The sequence below is a fragment of the Sciurus carolinensis genome, chromosome 5 (genome assembly GCF_902686445.1).
Source record: "Sciurus carolinensis chromosome 5, mSciCar1.2, whole genome shotgun sequence".
In the NCBI taxonomy this organism is placed as follows: Eukaryota; Metazoa; Chordata; class Mammalia; order Rodentia; family Sciuridae; genus Sciurus; species Sciurus carolinensis.
Window position 1 is genome coordinate 95048131 of NC_062217.1, and position 13443 is coordinate 95061573.

At 40.5% G+C, this 13443-nt stretch overlaps 1 protein-coding gene across 2 annotated transcripts in view; it reads left to right on the forward strand.

Annotated features, from left to right (window-relative positions):
* The window catches only part of Sgms1 (sphingomyelin synthase 1), a 318450-nt gene that overhangs the window by 46080 nt on the left and 258927 nt on the right, over positions 1-13443 (forward strand). The gene's annotated exons all lie outside the window — the stretch shown is intronic.

The window sequence follows — 13443 nt, forward strand, 5'->3', positions numbered from 1 at the left end:
TTTTTGTCTGTCTGTTTAATTAGCAACTAGCTCCTCCCTTTCTTTGTATTTCTTCAGTCTCTTCCCCATGCACTCCAAACCTGTCTCCTTGCTTTTTGGGGGTGTGGGGAGAGGAGGGAGGTGTACTGGGGATTAAACCCAGGGCCTCATGCATTCAAGGCAGGCTTTCTATCACTGAGCAATATCCCCAAGCCTCATGTCTCCTTGCTTCCTTAGATGGTAGTGCCCTGAACTGCAGGAGCTGTATCCTTTACTTAGCAGACATAGGCAAGGGTTTTTAGTGCTAAGAGGGAACCCTGCAGATGATGACAGGTTAGCTGACCAATACTCAGCTTGGTTTCCTGCATTTTGTCATCCCTGTTGATTATCACAGTTGCTGCCTGTGCCACACTTCCTCTTTGAGAGCTCTAGCGCAAGCATGAGCACAGGATCTCCTTGGTTCCCCTCCGATGAACTGAAGCAGCCTGAGTCTTTGAAAAGACTCTTCTAAATTCTAGCAAAGGAAAAGTACTATTTGCAGAAATGACCAGTTTCTGATCTTGCTAGAACTAGTTCACTCCCAGAGCTTGTCTCAGCTCTGTGCAGTATTTTGGATTCCTGCAAAAAAGAGCCAAGGAAGAACCAAATACTTGAGTTTCCAAGTGGGTTTAGATTATATATCACAGGACAACAACGATATAAAATTCTTCTGTTGCTAATGTGGTATTGGCACTTGGTATGTGATAATAATGATTTTGTATTTTATTCTTTAGTGAATTTATATTGGCAGAATTTATATATACACATTATAGGGGAAAGGGTTGATGTCAGAAATGCTGTCAAGAAATTTGTGATATAGATGAATTTGTGATTCAAAAAATATGTGAACTATTATGAGACAGATAACAAGAGTTGTCCTTTGAGATTGTCATGAATAAGGCCCCTCATCTGGTTGAGAATTTACCCTCTCAGTTTCTGTATGGGAAAAATTGTTCTTTAGCAGTGTGAATGAAATATTCTATCTATTGTGGAACTCCTTCAGCTTCTGGAGGGGGATGAGAAGAAAGAGTGGCATTTATGGAATTTGGCTATTCTGCTAAAAGGGGTGTGCTCCTCCAGCTGCAGCTGGGGTAGCTGCTGGGAGCACAGCAGGGACAAGGGTGACTCTGTACAGGCTCAGGCCAGCACACTTGGTGAGGAGTTGCAGAAGTTGCTGACGTTGCATAGGAGACCCCAGTAGGTCATGCCTTGTGTGGCGGCAACACTGTTGGGGAGATTTCCTGTTGGTCCATAATACAGATGAACAAGTCATTTTATTTAAAGAAGTTGTTTCTCACTGAAAGGTTAGCTGTTTCACGGGGCCCATCACTCATCTTCACAGTGGGGCATCTCTTGAAGTAGAAACGGACTGAATGTTAGGTCCTTGGAGGGCTTTTCATCTTCTACTTGGCTTTTGTTGGGAAATGGAGTGGGAAAGTTTTACTTCACTAACATGGAACTGTAATTCTAGAAGGAAAGGTAGGGATAAGCCAGGCCTGGGAAGGTGGTGCTCAGAAGAATGTAGACTGGGGCTGGGGCCCTGGAATAGAATAGTTCTGGGAAGACTGGAAACATGAAATGAAAAGTTATACTTATGTGTTTTGGATTTCTTTTGATTTTCTGTTAAACTTAAGCCTTTTAGGAGGGATTACAAATGTTTTTTGTTTATACTTGGGCCATAGCCTTCTTGTCCTCCCCTTCCAAGCCTTATTGAGGTATTAATTTGTATACAAAAACACCCAAAATTATTGCCTACAGTTGTTGAGTTTGGACATATGTATACACTTGTATTAGAATCATCACCGCAACTGAGGCATTCTGTCACCTTAAAATGTTTCCTTGTGTCCACCTGCTGTCTTCCCCTTTTTTGGCAGGATGGGGGCTAAGAGCACTAACCATAAATTTAGTGTTTAAATTTTAGTTGCACAATACCTTATTGTTAACTGTAGGCACCATGTTGTACAGCAGGTGTGTAGAGCCTACTCATTTCTATAAGTGTAACTTTGTGCAGATCTTCATATCACCATCCTCTCATCCCTGGGTTGCCACCACTCCATTGTTTACTTCTACAAGTTTGACTATTTTTAGTGCCTCATAAGAGGAATCGTGTAGTATTTGTCCCTCTGTGACTTTTTTCATTTAGCATCAGGTCTTCTTGGTCCTTTCATGTTGTCACAAATGGTACAATTTCCTTCTTTTTAGGGCTGAATAATGTTCCATTGTATGTATATATCACATTTTCTTTATTCATTTGTTGGTGGACATTTGGGTTCTTTTTATATCTTAACTGTTGTAAATAATGCTGTTGTGAACATCGAATGTAGCTGTTTTTGGGATCCTGATTTCAGTTCTTCTGGAGATATCTATACCTAGAAGTGAGATTACTATGTTATCATTTGGTGGTTATGGTTTTAATTTTTGAAGAACCTCTACTGCTTTCCATGGCTGCCGCACCATTGCATCTCCATCAGCAGTAAAGAAGGACTCCACCTTTCCTAGAACCTCACAAACACATGTTGTCTTTTGTCATTTTAATGACAGTGATTTTAACACATTGAAGTGATTCCTCTTGGTTTTAATTTTCATTTCCCCAATGAGTGATGTTAAGCATTTTTTTCATATACCTATTGGCCATTTGTAGGTCTTCTTAGAGAAATGTCTGTTCAACTCCTTTGTCTGTTTTTAAATTTGGTTATTTATTTTTTGCTACTGAGCTTTTAGTTCTTTATGTATTCCGTATATTAATCCCTGATTACTTACATGGTATGTAAAAGACTTTCTCCCATTTCTTCGGTACTCTGTTGATTGTTTCCTTTGCTGTGTAAAAGCTGTTTGTTTTGTTTTGTTTTTTTGCAGTACTGAAAATGAACAGGGGAACTCTACCACTGAGCTCAGCCCTTTTTATTTTTTATTTTATGACAGGTTCTTGCTAAGTTGCCTAGGCTGGCCTTGATCCTCCTTTCTTAGCCTCCTGAACTGCTGGGGTAAGAGGCTTGCCACACAAAAGTTTTTAATTTGATGGAGTCTCACTCACCTATTTTTTCTTTTCTTGCCTGTGTTTTTGATGTCATACCCAAGGAATCATAACCACATCCAAGGTCAAGAGCGTTTCCCCTATTTTTTTTTTTTTTTCCCTAGGAGTTGTAGTTTTCAGATCTTATGTTCAAACCTCTAACCCACTTTAAGTAAATTTTTGTGTATGGCGTAAGATAGAGTTCAATTTCTTTCTTTTAGACTTGTGTGTGGGGGTTTGTTCCCTGGGTTCTCTATTCTGCTCAGTTGCTCTATATGTCTGTGTTTATGGCTGTACTATACTGTTTTGCTTTTGTAGTTTTGTATTGTAATATATTCTAAAATCAGTAAGTACGAGGCTTCTAGCTTTGTTTTTTGTTTTTCTTGCTCTAGATTGTTTCATATTTGGGGTCTTTTTGGTTTCATATTAATTTTAGGATTTTTTTTCTTTTAAAACAATTTTTTTTTGTTTGTTTGTAGACCTTTATTTTATTTATTTGTATGTGGTACTGAGAATTGAACCCAGTGCCTCACACATGTCAGGCAAGCACTCTGCCACTGAGCCACAACTTCAGTGCAGGATTGTTTTTTTCCTATTGCTATGAAAAATATCTTTGGGACTTTGGTAGGGATTGCACTGAATCTGTAGATTGCTTGGGGTAGGATGGACATTTTAACTATTAATTCTTCTAATTCATTAATGGGATGTCTTTATTTGTGTCTAATTTTTTTTCAACAATGTCTTTAGTTTTTTGTGTCTAAGTCTCACATCCTTGGTTAAGTTCCTTACTTTTTTTTCCTTCCTTCCTTCCTTCCTTCCTTCCTTCCTTCCTGTACTGGGAATTGAATGAACACAGAGGCACTCTACCACTGAGCTATATCCCTCACATTTTTTGTTTTTTATTTTGAGAAAGGGTCTTGCTAAGTTTTGTATCTGTCACGTATGTACATATATGCACACATGTGACTGTATATTGTAAGGTCAGATGTAGGTGACCAGAAAGGAGTTAGACCAAAAGCGGCTGAACAAGGCTTTATTGGGGTTTGACCCTCCGGCAAGATTCACCAGTCCTCCGAGGTGAAAGGCCAGGATGGAGGGCTAGGGAATCCTTGCCTGGCTCCTGCTGGCCAGGCATTTTTAGTCTGGATTTGGTGCGGGAAGGCTTGAGGGTTTAGTGACCCCCTGGGGTTGGCTGGGACTCCTTGATTGATGGGCGGTTGCAAGATGCCATTAGGGTTTATCTGTTGGCGTCTGATTGGTTGTTCTTAGGTGCGTGCTGCCTGATGCCCCGCCCCCATATAGATGCTCAGACCTCCCTAACATACATGTATAGTGGTTAGTACAGTGTTGCACAAATGGTAGTGCTAAGTAGCAGATGTTATTATCATTCTCTTGTAGATCACATGCTGTAATTACGCCCGGATACTGTGATGTGCTGGGCACTGGTGCTGCTCTCCTTGTGCCACCCACACCCCCCAAACTATGCCACAGTCTCCTTGCAGGGAAGTGGAAAAGATGCCAGGCCATTTGAATTGCATCCAGGTTTCAGTCGCTTCTCTTAGTTCTTATCCTTTTGACTTTAAAGCTTTGTCTTTATTTAATGTCCACTGTGTTCTCCTAAAATCTTACCTATTAAAATTGCTACTATCTTGTTCGTGATGTTTTTCTGGGACAGAGAATATGTCCTAGCATTGGCAAAGTAGTTTCATTAAGACACAAGTTTTAATTTTCTTTTACTTTTTCAGGTTTACTTTCCCTCATGGACATTAAGGGAGAAAATATTTGTAAAACAAACTGAATTTATTAGGCAGCCATTAGTTTTTCTTTTTGTTGGTAATTTGATCAGAGCGTTGGTCCACAGGGGACAAGTGGTGTTTGATGTTGGACTTAGTAAAATTCTGGCCAGTAGCAAAGACTGTCAGCTGTCTTGGCACTGAGTTTATCCTGAAGGATCACAGGTAGAATCAATTTCTTTTACCCTTCGTTTGTAATAGCAGAGGATCAAAGAACTCTACTACGAGGAGCCTAACTTGGAATCCTGGACTTGCAGCAGTAGCATGTAGACCTTAATTGTGTTTCTCCTTTCCTCCCTGGACCTTTGTTTTAACTTTTTAAAAGAATTCCATGTGTAACTGGGCACAGTGGTGCATGCCTGAATCCTAGCTCCTCAGGAGGTGAAGGCAGGAAGATTGCAAGTTTGAGGCCATCTTGGACAACTTAGTGAGACCCTGTCTCAAAATAAAATTAAAAGAGGCCTGGGTATGTACTTCAGTGGCAGAGCATTTGTCTTGTATGTGGGAACCCCTGGATTCAGTCCCCAGAACTGCCAAAATATAGGCCTATGGAGATTTTTTCCAGGATTATTAAAAAAAAAAAAAAAAAAAAAAAGTTCAGAATAGTTGAAGACCACAAAGAATATTCATTTTCTTTGAAACACTGACATAGTAAGGCTAGGCCTGAGGCTTAATAATAGATTTATTGGAAGAGGGTTTCTGCTGTGCTAAGTGATTTTACATAACTGAGCCCTAGTCCTTTACTACCTTTAGTTTTGAGGGACCAAGACTATGAGATGTTTGTTGTGTGATTCTTTCTGCAAATGAAGAAAGTTGTTTCCAATATGAAAGATTATGAGGATAATATTTTTCTTGTTCTAGAGCTTCCCCCTGGGAGTAAGAACCCAGGAATCCTAGGAGAGGTTTTCACTCACTTTCATGGCCTCTTTTCCCTGGAGAATCCATACTTAGCAGTGCTTTGTTGATGAAAATTGTTTTAATAAATGTAACCATAGATTCCTAGAAGGTCAGAAGGCAGCCAGGTAGCCTTGAAAAAGAGCCAGGCAGAAGATGAAGCACCATTGCTGCCACTGTGGCACACTGGGTGCTGGACCCCATCTTGGTGCCCTTTCAAAGACTGTAATACAGGATCATCCCATTTCCTAGGAGGGAACACAAGGAGTCTCGGAGGGGAAACCACGATTCATGGTGCATAGGAGTGGCTGAAGCACTGATTTCATGCTTTTTATGAGCATGTGCTGTTGCCTCCCTCCCTGGTAGAAAAAACCTTCTGCTGGCTCTGAATCTGTGTTCTCTGTGTTATATCAGGCTCCTCCATTCCCTGGCATCCTTACTGTTCATCCCTTTTGAAAAAAACAAACTGCAGTGCATACCATTTACTGTGTCTGTAGGAGACCCAGCCAACACTTAAAGCCCTTACCTCTTTTGGACACAACACCACCTCAGCATGTAGCCGATCATTCATGTAGGGAAAAAGTGACTGCAGGAATATAAACATATGTTTGTAAGTACTACTTAAACATTTTTTTTAGTAGAGTTTTAGGAAGTTGAATTGAATGAGAGTGATGGGAATTACCATGGTGTGCTCTCCATACAGTATAGGAAGGCAGTTCACAGAGCTGGAGGATCTGGAGACAGGCAGCAAGGGATCCCGTGGGCTCCCTTTGACTGGGAAATAGTATTATTCTGTGCTTTGGTGTGTTTATTCCTGCTCTTCCTCCCTCAAGCATCCAGGTGCTTACCAAGCATCAGTGAGTGGCTACTATCTTCAACCCTGTTCAGTGCCATGTAAGAATAAAAAGAGTGAGAAAATTTATTTGCCATTTTTGGATAGGAGGAAAAGAAAATTTGGAATGAATAAGCATATATGCATGTAGTTGTATAAAAATATCATTCTTATAGTACTAAATACTTTCTGCTTATAAAATTAGGATGTCTGTATATTTGAAAAATGTGATGGTCAGGCCAGTGTTTGAAAATCTTTGAGATTTTTATCCCACCTGCTTATTTTCCCTAGTGAACTAGAGTGTTGTCCTCAAACTTCTTCCCATATCTGAAAGGTGGTGATATGAATAAAGTGGGGAAGTATAATAACATTTTGTTAGATCTTAAAAACATTTAAATGAAAAAGCAGTAATGAAATAAACACAGTGATTTAGAAATTAATGTTTCCGGAAATTCTAAAATCCAGGGAATATTTGATTGAAATAGGAAAGGATATTTTCTCCTTTTTTCCCCCTATAAAAAGGAAATCTTGAAGTATTTGAAATATGTGTGCCTTTGTATATTTTTTTTTCAGTCCACTTTATTATGTATCAAAGACAAGAATCGCAAAGTGAAATGTCTGTCAGGGCCAGCTGGGTCATGTGAATTGGCGAAGTGGCTTGGATGTTAGATAAGCGGAGGTTGGGCACTGTGACACACCAGGGAGCCCCATGCCCCTTGTAATAGGAGCAGCTGCTGCTTGGAACCTTTTCCAGGTTGCCAGGTGGCAACCCAGGTGGAGGTGTGTGTGAGGGGAGATCTTCAACCTTTCATAGAAATCCAGATTTTTAAGTAAGTGATTAAAATCTTTAACATTAACACTGTGTAGGACAGATAGACCTTGTTTTTGCTTTGCATTTCACTCATGGGTCACCATTTAGAACCTTTTGGTTTTACACTACTAGAATGTATTATATATGATTTGGAGTGCTCACAAAATGATTATGGTTTTTTATTTAAAAATAAATATTTCTAAGCATCAATTACACAATTTTCAGTTGTATTCAAATTGACATGTTTCCCTTTGTTATGAGGTTAGCGGTAAATATGTACCAGAGACTTGCCCACATGGGCATTTAATAAACATTTGTTAAACTTAATTGAATTCTAAGGAATTTAAATCCATAACCTCCAGTGTTCAAGAATCATAGAGAAATTTGAATACAGAAGCTGCTGACAGAATAAAACAAAGAAAATCAATATGTTTTCTGGTTGGAGAGTAGTCCACTGTCAAGTAAATAAAGAAAGCGTCTGCTTTCAAAGACAAAGGAACTAACAGCAAGGTTAAGGTGAAAACAGAGAGGAGTAGGCTCTTTGAACACCATTTTTGTAGTACAAATCTTTGCTCAGTCTCATTTTCTAAGCTATCACTTTTCTAGTTTGACTTCTTTTTTTGTTATTTTTGTCATCCCGTTGCATTTCTGAGAGCCAAAGATTGACAAAAATTTCTCTCTGTCCATGTGTTCTTGGTTGCACATAGGAATATAAGCAGAAGAGGCATTCATTGCAAGAATATCCAGTAGTTACCAAAGGAGCCTAGGTTGCCAGAACCTCAGCAAAAACTGTACCACATGAAAACTGAGCCACCACTGTGCCCTGGACACCCCTGCTGGCACTGTCAGACGCTGCATGTGTAGTTTTTTCCATGCCACGCAAGTGCAGTCTCTGTCTTGTCACTTTGTGTTGCTTTCCCCAGACTTAGAGTGCTGGGAGGGAGCAAGTGATTGTTGTGGGCACACATCGGCTGGTGGGGATAGAAGGAATGGGCTTCTATCAGCATCTCTGATTGAACCGACGGTCCTCCCATTATTGTTCACCCCCACATAGGCGACTCAGAAGCTGGACCCCATTATGTTGACTTTTAAATCACTCTCCAAGGAAGAGAATGAAGACATCTGAAGCCCATTAGAGGCAAAGAAGTCAGAAGCTGTGCCTTTTCCAGGACCTGATAGAGTTGGAATTTTAATTTCTTAGTGCCTGGCTCCCAAACTATGCCTTTACCCATTTCTTATGCAGATGTTTCTTCCTTGTAACATAAATGGCAGCATCATAAATCCTTTCACTGACCTGAAGGGTGCTGCTTACTTTCTATTCCAAGAGATGTTCCAATTCAGTGCTGCCCTGATGTGCATTACATTGTCATCTGCCTTGCAGCAGCAGGAAATTCCTCAGGGTCAATACAGATGGTTTTGACCCATGCAGTTCTGTATAAGCACCTTTTTACAGCATAGTTTTTGGAAATTTTTTTTTTTTCAGGGTCCTTCCTCTGAAACCTAGTGCATGCTTGCTGGGTGCAGGGTACTGTGTTCTCGAGGCATTTTCTGCCCCTTCAATACTTACTTTAGAGAGAAGGAAAGAACAGGTAACACATATATGCAACTTGTTTATTCATTAAAAAATTGACAAATGGAAAGTTTTGGAGGGTAGAAGATGATTAAAGTTTATCAAGGAAAAGAAGGAAATAACTTATGCTAACCCTTTCCCTAGCTTGCATATTACTATGATAATGGGTGGGAAAAGGGGTGCCAGGAAGGGGGCAAAAACTGCAGCCTGCCAAGCATGAGGAGAGGCACAAGGTCACTAAGGATCAGTCCATCCTACAGGAACCTAGTTTTTTAAAAATACTTGCTCATTTGCCCTTGTCTCATTCTCAGCCACTAATGACTTTTTTTTTTTTTTTTTTTTTGCAGTGGGTAAAACATTATTTTATTGCAATCTACTGTCGGTAAATCTCATTCTCATATGTTCTCTCTTGCTATCAAGTGCCACGTTGGCTACTGTGCATTTGAGTTGTAGAATTTGGAGAACTCTCTAAACAAGTGATTCTGCTATGGAATGTGTCACTGCCAGTGAGGACATTGCTGAGTTCTGAGTGTTCCATGAGTTTTTGGTCTGCTTGACCCCAGTGGCCATCAGGGACATGTGATCCATCCCCAGTATAAAGGCTAGAGTACTGGTCTTATGATGAAGTCCTATTGCAGGTACCTTTTATAACTGTTGTACTTATATTAAAAGTATATAAAACAAAAGCTCATAATTATGAAGTGAAAATAAGTTACTACAATCCAGACTGAGATAGACATTTGTTTGTTTAGAAGCCCCCCCACTAGAAGGGCTTCCTTGTCTAGAAACTCCCTGTCCCCACCTTCCTAGTCATGACCTCCCTGACAAAGGTAAGCACAGTCCTTTCTTGTACAAGTCACTTCCTTCAGTATGTCTTCTCTATCTCGCACTGTGCCTAATCTCTTCTATCTGTGTGTTGGATTCAGTGGATTCAGAAAAGCCAGTGTTCTGACATGTGGTCTCCTGAGTTGTGGTCATAATTAAAATTCCTGCTTATGTGGCTGGAACAGAAACATGTTTGGGTGCAAGAGTATTGCATCTATATTTTAACAGCAGGTTGGATGACCAGTTGTGTTTGGCTCTGGGCCTGGGGTCTCTCAGTTCCTGGGTGGTACCTGCTTTTCTTTCAGGCTGAGGCCCTCCAGCCTCCCATTGTACTTTCCCTGGCAGGATCTGGTGTGAGGAATGACCTGGGAGCCCTGGGGGCAGGCAACCAGTCTGCCTCTGTCACTTGAGATAGGTTGTCAGTAACTTCATTCTAAAGCAGACACAAGTGTAATAAGAAACTCCCAGCCTGTGAATTCCTGTAACTTAAACCCCAGTCACTGTGGGACTGATTGCATAGGAAATGGGTTCTGTAAGAAGAGGTTCTTATATAAGAATATTTCACATGTTTTTCAGTATTGTAGTGTTATAGAGAAGTTCAGTTTCACTATGGTGTAATATATTCCTTTAACTGAAGTAGCAGCAACTCATCAGCATTGTTTGATTTCAGTAACCACAAAACTGCTTGCCTTGTGTGCACAGAATGCCTTTCCTATATGATGTGGTCTTGGAGTATCACAAGTCCATGCTACCATCTGGCTAGAAAATGATGGGTTCAAAGGCAGTGATAATCAGGGGCCAAACACTGGCCCAGTGTCCTACCACCTACAACTACTGCTACCCACATGTTCTAGATGTTCAGGTGCCTAACAGAAAGCCAGACCTTGGGAGCTGCTTACTAGTTCATGAGGGGAATTATTGCTCTGAGACTCTCAAGGCAGATGATTGATGGTGGAAATGAGTTGCTAGGTTGCCAGGAACTTTGCTGCTAAGGTTTTCTTTTTACAGGAGTAGCTCACCTGTTAAGGGCCAAAGCAGTGAGGAGATCAGAGCAGGGGAGTCTGTTTTGAAGATGGTGCCTTTGATATCAGAAGATACACTGTTAAGGAGAGACACAGAAAACCCTGCCATTTCGAAAGAGCTTGGAGACAGTATTTAGGCCATGATTTGAACAACACGCCACTTTGCTCTTGCTTTGCTGCAACAGTTTATTTACTTTTTTCTAAGTACAGTCTACCTGTTTCACCCAACAGGGTGGCAGGGGGAAGGTGGTGGTGGTTGGCATGTGCATGTACATGCGTGTTTGTGTGTGCGTTGGGCACATGTTCTGTGTGCACGCCAATACAGAGAATGTTGTTCAGAAATGTAGCTTCCCTAAGCCTCATGCCAGGTGCATCAAAGCATTATTTCTGAGTATAGAGACTGGGAGTCTGCATTTTAACCAGACACTTGATTTGGGGGCATAGCAGGTCCTAGAATCCCCAATCTAGAAAGTAGCAGTCTCCTTCATTCATCTGTGTGAAGGTTGAGTTGGACTGGGGAGGCTGGGACTTTGAAAAGAGAGATAGGGAAGGATGGGTTTCAGACTTATTTGTTGATTTGGGGGAAAAACGTAGTACACATGAACTCAGATGGAGTTTTCACATAGTCTTGGAAGAGTCTCAAATTTTAACTTACCTATTTTGTAAATGTTCTGAACCCAGATGAAGATGTGCTCTCTGGTGGCTTGGAGATGTCACTGCAGCCTTTCCTTTCTTGCCTGGGAATGGGGTGGTAGGCAAACTCCTGGAGTCCTTGATAGGGAGAGACCCACCTGAAATATTAGTGAGCTGTGAAGTGGGTTGTGGTTCATTTCTGCTCTCAGTTATTGCAAAAGCAATCCTTCTACCTTTCAGTTAACTGAGTTAACTTAGTTATTTCCTAATGAGAGTTGAATAAACAAGCAGCATTTGAAGCACCATATGGATTTCTAGTTTGTTTTAGATTGACCTTTCATTAAAGTGAGTGTCTGTAGTCAGCGTCTTTGGTAGCTGCTTTAAATTTTTCAATGCCTAAAGGTTAAGGATTTGTTACTATGAAGGGCATTGAGAAATTGAAGATGTCATCATAAATGTGATCAACTAAGCACAGTTCATTCTTGGAATTTCAGAATCATAGAAGGTTTGAACTGGAAAGAATCCCAGATACCCTCTAACCCAGTAGTGCCAAAGGCTAAGAGATGAGACTCTGGGCCCAGATGACTTGTGTTCCATTCTTGCTCTGCCAGTTGATACCAGCTCTGCCACCTGTGCCTCAGTCTCCTCAGTTGTCAAATCAGTGTAGTTTGCCTACCACATGATACTGTTGCAGAACCATGATGAGTTGATATATGCAGAATCTTGGACTAGTGCCCCAAACATGGTAAACATTTATGTGCCATGTAATGGGAAAAACAGACCTGGAGAAATTTTGATGTCCCTGAGATCTTACAACTAGTTCAAGGTTCAGAAGCCAGGCTGTTTAACTCCTGATCTTATTTTGTTTCTATCAACTGTACCAGTTAGCTTGTTCTAAACCATGGATTTAAAAATTTTTATCTGCCTAATATGAACATCATTTTTGAAGTCCTACTTAGCCTCAGTGCTCAGACACTATTTTTGAACAACAAAGTATGACTTTAACATTAAAAGATTCACATGCATAGTAGGACTTTTCTATTACACTATGGTTTTTTGCCCAGTGCAACCTTTAAAGATGGCTATTAGAGAAATTGTAGCAGGATACTGAAACCGTAGACAGACCATGACCACAGCTGAATGAAAACGCAATGTGAAGTATGGAAGAGAACTCACTAGAGTGATCATAGTGTGCTAGGGGAGTGGAGTTACTAGGGCATGAGGTGAGGTACTGTTGGGATCATTGCTGTCAAGATTTTACCAACAAGTTGGGCTGCCAGTAACGCATGGAAAAGTCTTGTTTCATTCCACTCATTTGTCTTGCAGTCGTCTTGGTAATATTCTTTCCTCAGTGTCTGTCATTCATACCTGGTGCTTGGGTATTGTTAGAATCAGCAAGCAAAAAATCCGTAATACATGTGGACACATCTGTATATATTTGTAGGTAAGAATATGTGTACATAACAAGTTGAAGGGAAAATAGTGAAAGTTCCTATTAAAACCACATTCCTCCTGGACTGTTTATACCTGCTTTGTTTCCTTTCTCCTGTCTTAACAACATTCCTTTCCTGTGTTTAAGGAGGAGGTGTCAGATGTTTCCTCCTGCTTACATAATTGAATTGAGATTCCTTATAGTTTTACATAGGAGGGAGTGGATTTCATTTTTAAATCTTGTGATGGGATATAGACTGTATACATTTTTGTCCCTGCATGCCTAATAAACACCCACTCCAAGTGGTGGGCACCTCCTTGGAGCTCACTGTGTGAAACTTAATTCCTCTCTGCTGGTAAAAATATTTCCTGTACCCTGTGGACAGGCTAAGCATGTTATGAAAACCTACTAAAACCTTCCTCATTACAGGCAGTGAGTACGTGTTCACATTCAGACCTGTATGACCTTGGTGAAGTTATTTGACTTCAGAGTTCAATTTCCTTACCAGTAAAATGGGTTTAATTCTAGTATCTGCTGAATCCTCCCAGTTCAGAAGTTATTCAAAGATAGCTGTAGTTAATCCTTTCTTGTCATCAGTCC